Genomic DNA, 18,347 nt, shown 5'->3' on the forward strand with positions numbered 1-18,347 from the left:
ACGCGTTTTGGGGGCGTGACACGCGTTCCGGGGGGCGCGTTTTGGGGACAGAGCAGGCACCCGCGACGGCGCCCCTTGGAGCCCACCGCTCGGGGCGGCCCGCTCCTACTGCCCCTATCTTCCTACGCCCCTGCCTCTGCCTGCCCCTGCACAACAACAAAATCCTGGTTACACCCATGGCTCAGGCTTTTGATAGGGAGGGGCAGAATCCCAGATTTGTATTGATTTCCATTGGTTTTTGCGGAGCAGCTGCTCCCCACCCCTGACTATGCCCATGCTCCATCTTCAGGAATTTCCCCTCCACTTTATTATTATTTGAAATTATTATTATTATTTGAAATTATATATGTGGGTGGCGCTATGGGTTAAACCACAGAGCCTAGGGCTTGCAGATCAGAAGGTTGGCGGTTCAAATCCCTGCAACGGGGTGAGCTCCCGTTGCTCGGTTCCAGCTCCTGCCAACCTAGCAGTTTGAAAGCACGTCAAAGTGCAAGTACTGTAGATAAATAGGTACCGCTACAGCGGGAAGGTAAACAGCGTTTCCGTGTACTGCTCTGGTTTGCCAGAAGCGGCTTTGTCATGCTGGCCACATGACCTGGAAGCTGTACGCCGGCTCCCTCGGCCAATAACACAAGATGAGTGCCGCAACCCCAGAGTCGGTCACGAATGGACCTAATGGTCAGGGGTCCCTTTACCCTTTACCGCCCTATACCTGGAGGGCCCAGGGCGGTTCACAGAAAAGATCACAATATATAAAATAAAAATAAAAACAATAACCCAATAAACCCCCCCAAAAGAACCACATTTAAAAGGGTATAGGATGGTAATCAGGTCAACCAAAGGCCTTGTTAAAAAGGAATGTTTTTGCCTGGCACCTAAAGGTGTATAATGAAGGTGCCAGGCGAACTTCCCTGGGGAGAGCATTCCACAGACGGGGGGGGGGCACTGCAGAGAAGGCCCGTTCCCGTGTTGCCACCCTCCGAACCTCTTGAGAAGGAGACAATGAAGAAGAGCCTCAGAAGATGATCTCAGGGTCAAGTTCATATAGAAAGAGGTGGTCCTTGAGGTATTGCAGTCCTGAGCCGTTTAAGGCTTTGTAGGTCAAAACCAGTACTTTGAATTGGGCCCGGGAACTAATTGGTAGCCAGTGCAGTCGGACCAGGATTGGTGTAATAGGCTCAAACCGTCTTTTTCTGGTGAGCAACCTGGCTGCTGAATTCTGCACCAGCTGAAGTTTTCGAACCGTCTTCAGAGGCAGCCTACAAACACATTGCAGTAATCTAACCTGGTGGTTAGGGACCCAGGTGGCGCTGTGGTTAAACCACTGAGCCTAGGGCTTGCTGATCAGAAGGTCGGCTTTTCGAATTCCTGTGACGGGGTGAGCTCCCGTTGCTTGGTCCCAGCTCCTGCCAGCCTAGCAGTTTGAAAGCACGTCAAAATGCAAGTAGATAAATAGGAACCGCTACAGCGGGAAGGTAAACGGCGTTTCCATGTGCTGCTCTGGTTTGCCAGAAGCGGCTTTGTCATGCTGGCCACATGACCTGGAAGCTATACGCCGGCTCCCTCGGCCAATAATGCGAGATGAGCGCGCAACCCCAGAGTCGGTCACGACTGGACCTAATGGTCAGGGGTCCCTTTACCTTTACCTTTACCCTGGTGGTTACCAGAGCATAGACAACAGTAGTTGGCTATCCCTTTCCAGATAGGAGCATAGTTGGGCCACCAGCCAAAGCTGATGGAAGACTCTCCGGACCACTGAGGCCACCTGAGCCTTGAGTGACAGCAAAGGATCCAGGAGGACCCCCAAGCTAGGAACCTGCAGTGTAACCCCACCAAGAGCAGGTGATCTCCCACCCATCTGGTCTAGGGAACCACCCACTAACAGTGTCTCAGTTTTACCTGGATTGAGCTTCAGTTTGTTGGCGCTCATCCAGTCCATTACAAAGGCAAGACACTATAACTGGAAACATGGGGGTTGGAAGGGACCCCGAGGGTCCTCTAGTCGAACCCGCTGCGATGCAGGCAATCTTTGGGCCCCACGCAGTGCTCGAACCCTCGCACCCTGTCTCAGGCTCTAGCAGCGGAGCTATTCGGGCACCCGAGGCAGCAGGACCCCCCCCCACGTCCCCCTTGGAGGAGATGCTTCCCCTCCCGCCGCGTGGGCAAAGCTTTCGCAGATCGGGAGCAAGTGCGGGCAGCGGCGGCGTCAGCGGCAGCCACCGCGCCTGCTCGGTTCAGAGCGAGCATGCCCAGTAGCTGCCGAGCCGCGGCTGCGACGGGCAGCAGGATCCCCAGCCGGCCAGGGTTGCCGGCGAGCGCGTGCGCACGGCGGCTCCCTCCAGCCAAAGGAACCTTGAATTTCTCCGGGATTTGCTGATCTGCAGTGCAGAGCAAAAAGCGCAGGAACGTGTTGCAGCTGCTACCTACCGGCTTCGCAGAAGCGAAACGGGATTTTAAACGGGAGAGGCAAAAGCACGGATCCATTCCTTCCTTGAGACCCTTAAGCAGACCTTAATTATTAGCAATTTTTAATTGTTTTTTATTATTTTTAAAAAACCCTGCACCGTTCCGTCTCGGTCTTCAGAGGACATCGCAAACTGTAAGTGGTCCAGGTACTCGAATATTTAGGCTTTTCCTTTGCGCATCACATTGTTGGCTTGGGCGGCAAGCAGCTTGGAAACGGTGACCCAAAAGGGAGTTTTGAGGTTTGCTTTATTTATTTTTGTTCTTGCGAAGAGTGCGCGGGAGGGAGAGAGGAAGAAATAGAGAACAGGCGGGAGGTAATTGCCAGTGGCTTCTAAATCCCTATAAATAGGAGCTTAGACCCCCATATAGACACCGATCTCTAGAAGAAGATGCAGATCTAGCAAAGTTGTTTAGAATCGCATCGATGCAACCCCGGGGTGTGAAAGAAGGCTGTCGAATGGATGTCAAAGCTGTTGGTCCCTTCCTCGTCTTCCTTATCTCTGCCCCCCCCCCAAATGGTCAGAGGCATTTGGATGAGAAGGGAGAGATTGAGACACGTATCTAGATACTGGGCTTGTGTGCCATATGTTGGGACTTAGAAGCTTAAAGCAGCGTGTTTCGGTTATCTCTCCTCTGCCCCCACTCCTTTTTTTGTGGAGTGCTTAGAAATAATCTTTGCAAAGTTTTTCCCCCTTCTGTGTGCTGTGTTTTTGGGTGGTTTGTAGTTTTCGTGTGTGTGTGTGTGTGTGTGTGTGTGTGTGTGTGTCTGTGTGTGTGTGTGTGTCTGTGTCAAATTGAGAGGGGGGGGGGAGGTAACCACAACAAATCGCCCTGAGCTTGTTTTAAGATGTGCCACCCAAATGATCTGGCATTTCGAAACAGCTACCAAAACACCCTCTCACACCCTGAAGAAAGACATCAAAAGAGTGTAGGTTAATAATTTGCATTTTTGCAATTTTTTTAAAAAAAGGAACTGATGTCAGATGAAAGCCTCTGACAATCCCAGGCGCTTTCCCCCAAGAAGCATCCAAAGAAATTGTCAATGCTGTGTTGTTTTGCAGTAGACAGAGTTTGCATGAAAAGATCATTCTCCGCAAGGTCACCCAACTCGTTGTGATTATTTGTTTAAACACACACACTGCTTAGTGAGGTTGCTTCCTTGGCATTCTTGCTTTGGAGTGATCGATCACCTCTTCCTAGCGGCACGCGACTGCTGCACGTGCAGCATATTTTAAGGAACCGAGGCTGGCTTTGTAGATCTATATATTCAATGTGTGTGAGAGACCGTGCGCTTGTTTGTGCGTGAACAGAGGTGTGAGAGACGGGGAGCCCTTCACCAGCGCTGCAACTGCTTGGTGGGTGGGTGGGGGGAGGGAGGGAGATCTTCATGAAGCGCCATATGGGAGACAGGAGAGGGAAGGGGCTTTTGGAGGGGAAGTGAGGCTGGTTTTGAGAGAGGAGGGAATCAAAACAACAGGGAGAAGCAGGTTGAGGCAGATTTGAAGCACACACACACACACAGAGCCCAGCTCACCGCAGTGTTACACCTGATGGAGACTGCGGCGGCGTTCTTTCCTTGGAATCTTGTGGCTTCCCTTGGAATTTCCTTCAAGGGATCTGTGAATTTCTGGCTTGTTTGACTTCAGTGCCAATGCCTAGCTCCTTGAGGCAGTGCTGTTAACATGGGAGTGCTTATTGAGGAAAGAAGCAGTAAAGAGTCTTTTAAAAAATAAAAATACATGGATACATATAGTGCATTGTGGATGCACCTCTGCTGTCATCATTGGGAAGATGCACGTTTTTATTAGGGATTTTCTCCACTGCAAGGCATTTCTTTTTAGCGAGTTTGGCTTGAGCAAGAACAATCTGAGGCAGCGCTGAGGTCGCTGCATGTGATGTTTGGCCCGGAACATCCGAAACCAAAGGCTGCGTCTAGGAATCTATTTGACCCATATCTGTAAGGTTAAAGATAGGTGGGGCGGGGAGAAGGTGTCACTTCAGGAAAGCCCACACACTTCCTGACAGTAGGATATGGTGTGATGTTTGTGGGAAGATCCATTGGCAGAGGGATTCGCAGCTGAATTAAGTCACTGGGTGCATTTGAGTAAAATCAAGTCCTTTGCTGTCGCTCCCAAACGAGGCTGGTTCTCCACCATCCAAAAGCATAACGAACAAAAATGTATACACACTGTTCCATGCTTCCTTTGTATCCCTTTCTGAAGTGCCGTATTTTTTCCGTGTATAAGACGTCCCCATGTATCAGACGCCCCCTATTTTTGGGAACTCCAAATTAAGAAAACACCCCTTAGCACTACCTGCGTACAAGACGGGCCCCAATTTCAAACAGATTTTTTTGGTTTTTTTTTAAAAAACCCTAGTCTTATACACGGAAAAATACGGTATTCGTTTTTGTTATTTACACTAGCCGGATTCTATAGCCTATATTTCTCCTTGCATACAGTGTTTCTTTTTAACCCTACGTCAACCTTGAGACCATCTGCATGCACATACCTAGCTGTTCTTAAAGCTGCTCTTAAAGTTTGCTCTTTGCTCATACTGCTGTATAAAAACAAAAAACCATGCAACTCCCCCTTTTCCTTGATGAATGCTAGATCCCCTTGGAGTTTTCTTGTATGTTCAGATAAAATACCCTGCTTTTCACTTTTTGGCTACGTCAAAGCTGTCTTTGTGCAAGCTGACCTGAAACACCTTGGCTGGGAGGTCCCCTGCTCCCACCTTGATTCCTTTTTTTTTTTTTTTTTGCTGGCTAACATGAATCATCTCCTTCCTCTAACAGAACTCAGTCCTAACCTATTTCCCCCTCCCCCCATCTTATACCCATGACGTTTCTCCCTCCATGTTTGTTTGTGACATCGTGAGCATTCTCATTCTGCAAAAGCATGCTGCTAAATTTCTATATAGCCTGTGAACTCCTTTTAATTAATGGCCTTTTAATCCCAGGACATCCCACCCTAAGGAGCAGGTTTGAGGAACAGAAAGTGGCAGGGAACGCACAATGCTAACCTTACATAACTGCAATAAGGGAGCTGTAGGAAAGGCTCCTCCTGGAGTTAAAGTGATGGGAACAAGAAGATGGGCAAGCAGGTTATGGGGCTGGCGAGCACAACAATTTTTGGTGGCTGCAAAGATTTTGGATATGAAACTACCAAAGCAGCAATAATTGCTATTAAATGTGCCTTTTCAATTAGATCATGTCAAGCTTCTGCGCACCCAGTCAACTAGAATACTTTCTTCGCCGTTGACCTCAGTGACCTTGCTTTTATCTGCTGCTTTGCCTTCTCTTAAGAGCATCGCTATCAAGTCGTCAATCCCTCTGTTGGGGTTGTTCCCATCAGGTAACAGATTTGGGGGACAGGGAGAGCAGCATTTACATGGCATGCAGTTCATCCCTCCCCTAGAGACAGAGGCCGCCCCTCAACGTGAAGCAGTGGGGAGACTGGTGCTTTGAATAGGGTTGCTTCCAGTCTGTCCCTTTCATATAGTCAAAGCAAACAAAAAACAAGTTCCAGACTAGAATGTCGAGGGCGTGGCTAGGAAGTGTTTTTTACTTTTTCAGGTGTGAAAATGTCTATAGCTTGCGTTGCTTTGAGATGAAACCAAATACAGGGCTTGCACAGGCATGGCACAGAGTAATTTCTTCACAGCATCTGCAAGGAGTGGCGAACAACCCTTTTTAGTTTGGAAGCACCAAAGTCGTCTCCTGCAGCCACCGCAGCAGCAGCGATCCAGGCAGCCGCTCTGTTCTTTTGGCAGCCACTGCAGAGCAATGGTGTGTGAACACACCAGGCTGCATTTCAGTGTTGCTGCTGCTGCTGCTGCTGCACCAGGGATTGACTCACTCTGCAGCATTCCCCCCTCCCAACCGACAAAGTAATTTCCCTTTTGTGATGCTCCAGTTTGTTGGGCATACGCTGTTACAGTATCTGAATTAACACGTCTTCACACAGCAAACGTGCCAAGCGTTGCTTTGCATGAAGATGCGGTAAAAGAGTTGCAATATTTAACCCCCCCTCCTTCTGCCATTCTCACAGGGGAAGGGAAGCCTGTCCATTTTTAGTAGTATTCTCTGATAGTCTCTCTCTCCCCCCCCCCACCTAATCTCCAGTTCAAAGGGAGAAACATTTAGGAAACCTTTCAGATAAGGTGTTTGGATTACGAGGCACTTTTCTAGATGATACATTTAGCCAAAGCAGCATTTCATTGCATGCCATTTTCAGATGGGGTAGCATCAATTCTTCACTATAGTCTTTTGATATTTAAGGGAACACAAACGGCTGTCCTTCATACAAAGGAACGATAAGTGAAAACAGCATCGGCGTGTTAAAGCAGCGCTATTACAAAGCCTTAACAACAAGGGCGTACCCACCATGCGGCAAGTTAGGGCAGCTGCCCTACTCTAGAAGCAGAGCTGGTGGGCAGAGGCGGAGCACAGCCCGGCGGAGCGCGAGTTTGCCATTCCCGCCGCACCGCGCCGCACCCTCCCTCCAGCTCCCCGGCGCGCCCTCAGGCAAGGCCAAGCGCGGCGGGGAACCAGGGAGCGCGGCGCGGTGGGCGGGAACGCCGAACTCGCGCTCCGCTGGGCTGGGCTCCGCCTCCGCCCACCAGCCCTGCTGCTAGGGAGGGGCACAGCCCGGCGGAGCGCGAGTTCGCTGTTCCCGCCCACTTTGTGGCCCCTCCCCTTCCGTGCCTTGGCCCCTCCCCTTGCCCCCCCCTAGTTTTGATCCTGGGTACGCCCATGCTTAACAACAGAAAGCAATCTAAAAGGCGAGAAGCTGGACTGCATCAGTATCAAATGAATCGTGACCGAAATTGCTGTGGTTTGTAGCACAGCCGTTTTTCTAACTTTAGAGTTACATAACCGTCTTTACGGTCTTAATATGCGCTTGCAAAGATGAAATGAACTCTGCAGTGTCGGTTCAACTGAGGAAGAAAAGGCATTAACCAAGAAATCATTTATTAGTTTACCCTAATGGAATAAGATTTCATTGGACACCATCATATCTAGGAAGCGATCCTAAAACATCTTAAGTCACTAGCGAGAGAAAAAGAGGGAGAGCAAAACATCACTTTAATAAGTTTAACCATTTTCACAATGAGGCCTGCCTGCCTGGTTTGAGTAAATGTGGCAATAGTTTGTGAAAAGGACTTGGGGTGTGTGTGTGTGCCTGAGGGACATATGTAGACTGCTGGGTCTTTTACTGTTCGATTAAAAATATGCTGCTCTAGGAACGTATCGTACGCTTTGACCTCTTAAAAATATGTGATTTATGAATTACGTTGTGTGTGTGTTTTTAGGCTATATGCATTGAAACCACTGGCAACTATTTGACAGGGCTGTGTGCAGCAGTGATATATCTGTGGGGACCTTTATGAGACATCAAATGGTTGAGGAAACTTCAGAACATTTGGACAGCTCAGTGCCACATTGCTTTTTTTTTTTAAAGGAGTTAGGAAGTTTTCTAATACACAAGACATAAACTCAGCCACATTTTTTTCAGGGCACTCAGCTTTTCCTCTGCTCTGAAGCGTTGTGTAATCTCATCGCTGCTGAAGCAAATGCCAGAGATGTCCGTTAATATAAACCTACAGAAATCATGCTGCATTGTCTCACGGATGCTCACGGTTATTTGGCCCACGGTTACTAGTGCCACCTCTTGTACATAATTGACATGTGGGCTTAGGCACATGAAGCAATGTTCGCAGTAACATAGTCCTTGTTTTAGAATCATTTTATCCTTGCAGTTTGCCTTCCTGACTGGGCGACCTTATTATCTCCGTTTTCCAATTGTTTCTTGTAGGTTGGGCAGTTGCAATGAATTCTTTTTCTTATTATTGACACACACACACCCTCCACATCACCTTGATGGTGATGGGAGACTGAAATACAGAATTACACACACACACACACACACACACACACACACACACACACCCCTCATTGCATACTTGGCTTTCTGGATCACAGTGGCTAAAGCTGGCCAATGTCACACCAACCCCCCCCCCTTCACTTTATTACCGGTAGAAATCCTGTTGCAGTTTATTTTATGGGTATATCTTATTTTCGGGGAAACAGGGTAGCTGCTCCCTCCCCTCAGTCCCATGATGCTTATCACCCATCTTTTGCTCAGGACCCTCATTTTCAACCTACTTTGTTCCTTTTCCCAGTCCGGCCAGCACTCTTGCCTTTTTTTTTGACAAGTGTTTGCAGCTTTTTCTGGCACTGGGCCCTGTGAAGTTTTGCCGCAGTCACTTTTCTCATCCCTAAACTCCCTCTCCCACACCACCCATTTATGTATGGAACTGCTCCCTCTCCCTCCCATTTTTTTTTTTTGGTGTGTGTGTCTAAATTTAAATTGTAAGTTCATTGGGGCAGAGACCTGTGGTTTTTGCTTGTGTTACTCAGGAAAAGGCCATATACCTGGGTGGTGCTATATAAATTAATTGAAATAATTGAAGCCCTCCATGTCAAGATAGCTATTTTACCATGACACGACTGATCAGCAGTCCTGTCAAGAGCCCTGCAATTAAATGACTTGTGGTGGCAGAACATGAGCTTCCTCTAGGACTCCTAAGGGCATCATGGTGCCGGTCACCGTTATTGTTGCAGCTAACATAATATAAAATCCCAAGGAGTCGTAATAAACCAGGAATGCTTACGAATCATTCGGTGAGCTAAGGTGCGCCGTGAACTCAATACGCAACTCCAGGCAAACGATGCCGCTTGAAGAAAACTCTCCAGTTCTCCTGCTTATTAGTACTCTGCTCCAAATACTAAACCAGAGCTCACTGGACACATGAAGGGAGGGTTTGGGCTTAACTTCAGAGGCTGGACTATTGTACAATGGAACCATTTGGTAAGACTTGTCCCGGTTAGCACCATTTGAGACTATGAGAATTGTAGCCCTGTGAGGGTCCTTAACAGCTCTCAGCACCCTTAACAAACTACAGCTCCCAGAATTCTTTGGGGGAAGCCACAACTGCTTAAAGCAATAGGATGCCTGCTTTAAAAGTACAGTGGAACTTCGGTTTATCACATCGGGGCCCAGAGCAGACTCAACTGATGACTGCACCTCAGGAACCTGCACAGGTGAGGACCCTTTAAGCTCATGCCCTAGACCCAGCTCAGCTGGTTCTGGAGGTGGGGAACCCTGTGCATATGGGGATACCTCAGGTTCAGCATCTGAGTCCGAATCCCAGGCCATCACACAGAAAATACAGTGGAAGCTCGGTTTACGAACACCTGGTTTACGAATTTTCGGTTTACGAACGCCGCGGACCCACCTGGAACGGATTGATTCACTTTCCATTACTTTCAATGGGAAAGTTCGCTTCAGTTTATGAACGCTTCAGTTTATGAACAGACTTCCGGAACCAATTGTGTTCATAAACCGAGGTACCACTGTATGCTACAAATGTAGCCAAGCTTTTTGCTACCTGCAGCATAAAGTAATACAGTACTGTACAGGAAAAAATGTACCATTATTTTCTGCTTCTGAACTGGCACAGTTTGCATGTAATATAACATTATTATAATTAATTTATTATTATTATTATTATTATTATTATTATTATTATTAGAATTTATATACTGCCTTATACTCGGAGGTCTCAGGTCGGTTCACAGAGATATGTCCCTTGAACAAATGTCCCTTGAACATTAAAAACATGGCTAGGGTTGCCAGACTCAATAGAGGACAGGACTTCTGTGCCTTTAATTGCCCTGTCTCTTTTGAGTCTGGAAACCTTAAAGAGAAACCAGCAGACCCTTTGCTTGGAAATTTCTCTTTAAGGTTTCCAGACTCAAAAGAGAGCAGGGCAATTAAAGGCACAGAAGTCCTGTCCTCTATTGAGTCTGGCAACCCTAAACATGGCCCAAACAATTGATCTACCCGTTCATAACATAATTGTAGACTGCAGACCTAGGCCTTTCCCCCACTAAATTACACTATGATCAGAAGTGAATCATATCCCTTTAAACAGTTATGGCTTCTCCCAAAGAATCCTGGGAGCTGTAGTCAACAAACTATTAGGAGACTCCTATTCTAGGGTTGCCATACGTCCGGAATTTCTCAGACACAGATATCCTCTGATCCCGGACATAACTGGAATACTGCAGTCTGAAACAGTATCTGGGTGGAAGTAGCTGAAATGACTGGGAAAATCCGGATGTATGGTAACCAACCCATGTCGGGGGTGTAGGTTTTGGCGACTTTTACTCCCTGCCCCCCCCCCCCCAAATAGCTCAGAAACACCACCCAAAAAAAGCTCGACTCTTTGAAATATGGCAACCCTCCCTATTCCCTTGCAGAGACTCAGTTCTCAGAGAGAATTGGGATCAATGACGTGGGTTTACTCCACCCATCTCACCACTGTCAGGAAGTTGAAAAAACTTTTTGGGGGTACTTCAGGGGAGAGACAACCCCCCCCCCCCCGCGGCTCCAGTTCCAGTTCCTGCTTCGCCACCGGTAGGATGTTTCTTGCCTGCTCTAGGTATGGCAAAAGGAAAAGGTGGTAACACTATACAGTGGTACCTCTACTTAAGAATCTAATGCGTTCCGAACGCAAATTCGTAAGTCGAAAAAAATTGTAAGTTGAATCCCATAGGAATGCATTGGGAGAAAAAATTCGTAAGTCAAAGCAACCCTATCTAAAAATTTGTAAGTAGAAAAAATCCTATCTAAACCGCATCCAAGATGGCGGACGGAGCTCTGTTCGTAAGTAGAAACATTCGTAAGTAGAGTTATTCGTAAGTAGAGGTACCACTGTATTGGAAGGGATTCCTTCATCTTTGTTTCCTGGAACCCCCTTTTTCCAGCTCTCTGTAGGAGGTTCCCATTCCCTCCCTCCTCTTGGATCTATTTTTCTAGACCTCTTTTCAGGCCCACTGCCTTTTGGAGACTTCTGGACTTGGGAGGGAAGCCAAGAAAAGGGCTGGAACACCGAAGAAGGGGTTTCCCTTCTCAGGTGGAGAGTTCGTTTTCTGGGAGACGGAGCTTTCTCCAGACTCATCAGAGGAATCCGTGGGAACCCCAATTGCCTGGGAATCCCTTGTTCTACATCTGGATTTCCCCGGACATTAACGGGATTGCAAAGGTGGTATTGTCGTCCGGTGGGGGGTGGGGAGAGAGAGAGATTTCTGAAAGGTGGCGCATTGTCCATCAAATTCTTTTTGGCATTTTTGTAAAAAAAAAAAAAAAAAAACTTTGGGTCTTCCTAAAAAAAAAAAAAAACACTCAACAACTTTTGGAGTTTTAAAATATGGCAGCCCTATCCTTCAATTTAGCAGCAGCCCAATTGCAGAATCTCCAGCACTTCTGGAGGTCCTGGTAAGCCGTGAATGTGGGGAAAGACCATGCCTACCCACCCCTGTAGGATGCCTCCAGTTGTCCCTGGTTGGATTGCCTGGCTTGGACAGACTTTGGGCCTCCACTCCCCCATCCTACTTGCCACAGATCCATGGCAGCGGCAGCAGGGGGCTTCAGGAAAAGCATGGTTCAAGCTGGGCTGGGAAGCGGCACAATGGCAGGATGCCAGGAAGGAGGAGGAGGAGGAGGAAGCGAGCTGATCCCCTTGAGATCTCACCCCTCCTTCTTCAACAGGTCTTCATCCACCCATGGAGGAGGGTGAGCTGTCCCCGGACGAGGAGGAAGGGGAGAATAAATCATGAAAAATCAAAAGTAGGGTGGGAAAAGCAACGGCGGCACTCCTGAAAGCATGGAGCACGTTGTCATGCTCGACTCAGGAGGGAAGAGCAACAATAGAATCACAGGGCAAGGCTCGAACCCACAACCCCGAGATTAAGAGGTCACGAGTGTCTGGGAACAACTGGGGGTTTTGTGGCTAGGTAAGGGAGAGGAGGTGTTTCGTTAGGATGCTACACCCTGAGAAGAGATAGGAGAGAAAATCTGGATATAATAGTCTCCCCGCCCCCCTCCTTTCTTTCTTTCTTTTTGAAGTTTTAAAAATTCAATTTTATTTTATTAAAATAATTTTAATAAATTCATCTTTGCCATTCTGTATTTCTTTATGACACCCCAGCCCCCCTGCTGTAGTCTTAACAGTGTCACAACATTTTTTGCTGTGGTCCTCAATGGCTTGTTATAGCGGGTCATTTAAAAATATAATAGCAAACATACCCTTAATATACACACGATTTCCTCAGTGTGCTTCCTCCCAAGTGATGTTCCTCAGTAATTTGTTCCAGCGCTTGATTATCTTTTCTGATAAAAATGTACTTAACTTCTGTTTCATTAACGATCGTGGAGCCAGCTGGTCCCCAAAGTGCTGTTTTAATTAAACTTAAGCAAATAGTTCTTAAGCAGAATTCCTGTTAAGGATCTATAGCTCAGTTTCCAATATTTTGCAACATAATTTTTTCCACGGCAGCATGTTATTGGCAGCGAAGATGTCTTATAGCGACGCCGGAGCAAAACGTTTCTTGGAAAAAGAAACAAAAAGCTCTATATTAAATGTTATACCTGAAAGGCTATTTCCTCTGAGTAATAGGACCGAGAGAATATCTTTTCATTTGAGGAACATTTTTATCCAGGCCAAATTAATTTAAAACAAGAACATCTCGTTCATAAAAGCTCATAATTAAGAATATGGGTTGCTTGCAATCTGTCGAGCTTTTCTTGAAAATAATGGCCTCTGTCTGACTCTTAAAAACTGTCTGCACTCAAGTAGACAATATTGGCTAAATGTGAGGTAACTCGTTACACCCGTGTCTACTTGATCTCACCACACATACTATTACAACTTATATTTTACAATTAAAAACAACAATAAGGCAGTCATTTAATTGATATCTGAGGTGGGAGGCACCAATTATATTTGTAACGAAATGTATTTTGCTGCTGATGTAACTGGGAAAACTGGCCCAATTAAGAAATGAATTTAGGCATCACAGATCACGTAAATCGCCTGTCAAGAGCACTTCTGTACACTTCTATTGGTGCAAAATAACCTTAGGATCTGAATAGATAAGGACTCAGAACAGTACTGTATTAGTCAAACTGCCTCCCACTGAATATATTGGACTACAGTTATGCAACAAAATGTGCCGGTACCTTAAGTGCCATAGACAGGGTGGGTACACACACACACACACACTGGTACCTCGGACTAGAGACACTTCAGGTTACAGACTCCGCTAACCCAGAAATAGTACCTTGGGTTAAGAACTTTGCCCCAGGATGAGAACGGAAATTGCGTGGCGGCAGCAGGAGGCCTCATTAGCTAAAGTGGTATCTCAGGTTAAAAACAGTTTCAGGTTAAGAACGGGCCTCCAGAATGAATTAAGTTCTTAACCCGAGGTACCGCTGTACACATGGTTGTACAGTGGAACCTCGGTTTACGAACGCAATCCGTTCCATGGAGGCGTTCGTAAACGGAGGCGTTCGCTCCCCGAAGGGACGCTTTTGCGCGAAGCGCCAATAGAGTGCTTCTGCGCGCGTGCTGTGCAGATCGCTTCTGCGCATGTGTGAGCTGCGCAGAAGCGATCTGTGCATCCGACGCTGCGGAACCCGGATGTAAACACTTCCGGGTCCGCAGCGTTCATAAACAGAGGTAGTTGTAAACCGAGGTTCCACTGTACCTTGGGTTACGAACTTAATTCGTTCCGGAGGTCCATTTTTAACCCGAAACCATTCTTAACCCGAGTCACGCTTTTGCCAATGGGGCCTTCCGCTGGGACAAAGTTCTCAACCTGAGGTACTACCTCCGGGTTAGCGGAGTTTGTAACCCAAAGCGTTTGTAACCCGAGGTACCACTGTATATCAAATCTATTGGACAATTCTGCAGAAAGTTAAGAGCCCAAAACTCAGAGGCAGCTGTAATGCTTTAGTACTCAGCAGACAGCTGAGGGAGGCTGATCACTTCCATTTGGGAGGGGAGCTTTCCCACAGCAGCAGAAAAAGCAGGAGAAGCTGGATGGAGGAGAAGGCTGAGGTATGTGTGAATGAGCACGTTATTTGTGCCCACATTATTTCATTCAGTCCCTTTACAGAATTGCTGGCTTTGGTATGTTTTATTCTGAAGTAGCTTGCTTGAAATAAATGAGATTTCCTTCCTGCTGAGCAAAAAAATTGTGACATTGCACAATTGCACTCCCTGCCCCACCTGTTTTTCCATGTTCCCCACTTACTGATCTGCTTGTCATCACTGGCATGCTCTTTTATTAATATACAGTAACCATAAAACAAAAATATAAAATGCAAAATGAATCAGGAAATACAACCGTAAAATACTTAGACACCTTGTAGTGGCAGCAAGTTAACCTTCTTTATACACTGTAACGTAAGGATATCTTTGTTATCAAGGTTGGCAAAAGGTTTTGTATGTATATATGTTTTATTGAGAGTTGTGAATCTGCAGATAATTGTTGCATATCCTGGGGTCCTAAAGAGCTGTTGTTTTCCCTTTCGTTTCGTCTTCTTTTTTAGTGCTTGGTATCACTGTAGTCTGCATTTCCTTTTCCCCTAGCAACTAAGATTCTATTTTTTTTTCCTGTGGTGGATTCATCTGATATCAAGTAGTCATTAGAAGTTACTTTCTGCAAAAATCCCTTCTTCAAATGGTTAGTGCAGAATGTGAGAACTTTGCAAAGATGGTTAAGTATGTCTGTCTCCTGCAGTACAGGAGCTAAAAACCAAGCAATCACTAAGAATCCACTGTATAGTTAACTTACAGTAAAAAGGTAAAGGTAAAGGGACCCCTGACCATTAGGTCCAGTCGTGACCGACTCTGGGGTTGCGCGCTCATCTCGCATTATTGGCCGAGGGAGCCGGCGTATAGCTTCCAGGTCATGTGGCCAGCATGACAAAGCCGCTTCTGGCAAACCAGAGCAGCACATGGAAACGCCGTTTACCTTCCCGCTGTAGCGGTTCCTATTTATCTACTTGCATTTTGACGTGCTTTCGAACTGCTAGGTTGGCAGGAGCTGGGACCAAGCAACGGGAGCTCACCCCGTCACAGGGATTCGAACCGCTGACCTTCTGATCAGCAAGCCCTAGGCTCAGTGGTTTAACCACAGCGCCACCTGCAGAGCATAAATGTCGATTCAGTAGTAATTCTATTTGTGTTTAAAAGGCTTTACTGCCTGCTAAGTGGGCACAGAATAGCAACATAGTCTTTGGTTTAGGGTTGGCATTGAGGGAGAACAGGTTTGTTGTCTCTTTGATAGCTGTGAGGCAGGCAGAAATTCAACAGTTTAATCCAATTCCTGTATGGAAATACAATATTGGAAAGATCTGCAGGATCCACCTTCCTGTTTCTCTGGGTAATTGGTTTGCTGCCTGCCGGGCACTTGGAGCAGGCAGCTACTTGAGAGGCTTTTAAAAATATGTGTGTGTTTGGGGTAGAGCAATGAGTGCAGGCATTGCATGCCTCTTATTTTGCTGTCTGCCGGCCATGTAGAACTTTTTTTTTAGAAATGTGGGGATCTTACTATTGCTGCTGTGTTTGTTTTCCTCCCTGCAGGCATTGGAGCAAACAACTGCTTGAGAGAGGGTGCAAGGCAATCTTTTCTCGTTTCTGCAGTATGCTCTATAACATGATTGTTCCAAAGTTGCTGGGGAGAAGCCCAGTGCTGAGGCATCATCATTATTCTCACCATCATAATAATTATCACCTTTTCCCTGCTTGTTCCCAAGATGTTTAGGAGAGGACACTGCAGAGATATCATCACCACCCTTTCTCTTATTACTCCAGGTTATTTTTTTGGGGGGGGGGTGGCATTTCAGAGGCATCACTAATATCCAGTGCTTTTTCTGGTGGTACACAGGGGTACACATACCCCTAAACATTTTGTGAATCTAAGTTTGGCCTCATTGAGGGGCAGTATTTCAAGATGAGTAGGAAAATGAGAGTATCCCTAAAAAAAATTTTTAAGGAAAAAAAGCACTGTTCACGGTGTCTGAACTAGCAGTAACTGACCAGGAATGAGACCTTGAGGGCATCGCTCGATGAAAGTGTCAATCCAGTGCACAGCATGTGTGGACAAGGCACATTCCGTGCTAGGGATCATTAGGAAGGGAATTGAGAATAAAGCTGCCAATATCATAATGCTCTTATAGACATCCATGGTTTGACTGCAGTCATCCAATGGATGCTTACTCGGAAGTCAATGCCCCTTAGTTCAATTTGACTTTTTTTCTCCAGGTCGTCTTCTTCTTCGATCACACTTAGCCGAGTAAGATTGTCTTTCATAAGCACGGTCTTAACAGTGAGTCCATAAGTAACACAGTCCGTAAGTGACTGTGGAAGCCAATTCTGGATCCACACGTCCTTCCACAGTGGAGACATAGGTTTCCGGGCGGGAGTTGATCACGGTGAGGGTTTGCCACACGTGCATTTCTCCCTTTTGTCCTGAGTTCAAGCGTCTTCAAAGTCCATGACACCTTTGGTAAAAGCTGTTCTCCAATTTGAGCGCTCGCAGGCCAGTGTTTCTTAATTGTCGGTGCTTATACTGCATTTTAAAAGATTTGACTTCAGAGAGTCTTTAAACCTCTTATGTTGACCACCAGCCTTACGCTTTCCTTTCTTGAGTTGGGAATAGAGTAGTTGCTTTGGAAGATGATAATCAGGCATCTGAACAACTTGACCAGTCCAACAAAGTTGATGTTGAAGAATCATTCCTTTGACCATAGCTGCCAAGTCTCTCGTTTTTCGCGGGAAACCCCCGGATTTTAATCCGTTTCCCGCTGTTATCCCGAATAGGAAAAAATCCTGGAAATCCCCCAGATTTCCTACCTGCCAGGGAGGCTCAATTTCGGGTGCCGCTCTGCCCATGCCTGGGCACCGGAAATCGGGCAGAGTGGCACAGGAAGTTGCTTCTACGCATGTAGAAGCAACTTCCGGTGCCGCTCTGTCCATGTCTGGGCACTGATTTCCGGTGCCCAGACATGGGCAGAGCGGCACCGGAAGTCGCTTCTACGCAGGTCCAGACATGCGTAGAAGCGACTTCTGGTGCCGCGTCGCTGCTGATCCCGCATTTTTCAGCAGGAGACTTTTCAGCAGCTATGGCTTTGACACTGGTGATTTTTCTTCTTCCAGTACACTGGCATTAGTTCGCTTGTCTTCCTAAGTGATATGTAAAATTTTTCAGAGGCAAGGTTGATTGAATCTTTTGAGGCACATGGAGGATTGCAGACTCAGAAATAAGTTGTCTGCATACTTGAATGGGTTTAATCAGTAGATCAAGCCATCAAATGTAATAAATAAATCTAAGAAATTTCTATTAAAATACCGGTAATAAAAAAAGTATACAAAACAGTTCTTATGCTGAGCTGTGCTTCAAAATAACAGCTTGAATGCTGCAAGAAGAGCCATGGTGGTTTAGCTAGTAAATTTCCGCAGTCCCTCTTGTTACATATGCATGCCATCTTCCTAGGGGTTTTCAGGCTAAGCCGGCCACTTCTGTGAGGCTCTACGACAATCCTTTCTAACTCTGAATAAATTTGTTTAGCAAAATCAAAAGCCATTTCAGACTCCCTATGTCTCTCTCTACATGCATATATTTTTAACGTGCTTCTGTACGTTCTGAAAATACGTCCACCAATTTGCCTAGTACTTTAAGATGTCAACTTGTAGGTGGTGTCAAATGCTTGCTAGGCTACAGCTGAGAAAAGCACTGATCTGAATTAGGCGCTGAATCTCTTGGTTTTCTATGTTATGATTTAAAAGGACCAGCTGAGTCTGGGAGTATCCCCTTTTACCTGAATTGATTAGTTTGAAATAAATGCCATCCCCGTGGGTCACATTAGTCATTGCACATTTGATCTGTGGTCCAGAGTGGAAAATCCTTCAGGGATCTAGGGAAAGCCAAAGAGGCCTAAGGCAAAACATTGTTTTATTAAAAT

The 18,347-nt window shown here is 46.4% G+C and overlaps 1 protein-coding gene across 1 annotated transcript in view; it reads left to right on the plus strand.

The window, feature by feature from the left end:
- The first annotated feature begins 2,173 nt into the window (after positions 1-2,173).
- VSNL1 (visinin like 1) overlaps positions 2,174-18,347 on the plus strand; it is a 94,392-nt gene continuing 78,218 nt past the window's right edge. Inside the window, exon 1 of the mRNA XM_035110040.3 lies at positions 2,174-2,599. The gene's annotated coding sequence lies outside the window, so the exon portion shown is untranslated. The remainder of the gene's footprint in view (positions 2,600-18,347) is intronic.

Source organism: Zootoca vivipara, chromosome 3 (genome assembly GCF_965207765.1).
Source record: "Zootoca vivipara chromosome 3, rZooViv2.hap1.1, whole genome shotgun sequence".
NCBI lineage: Eukaryota > Metazoa > Chordata > Lepidosauria > Squamata > Lacertidae > Zootoca > Zootoca vivipara.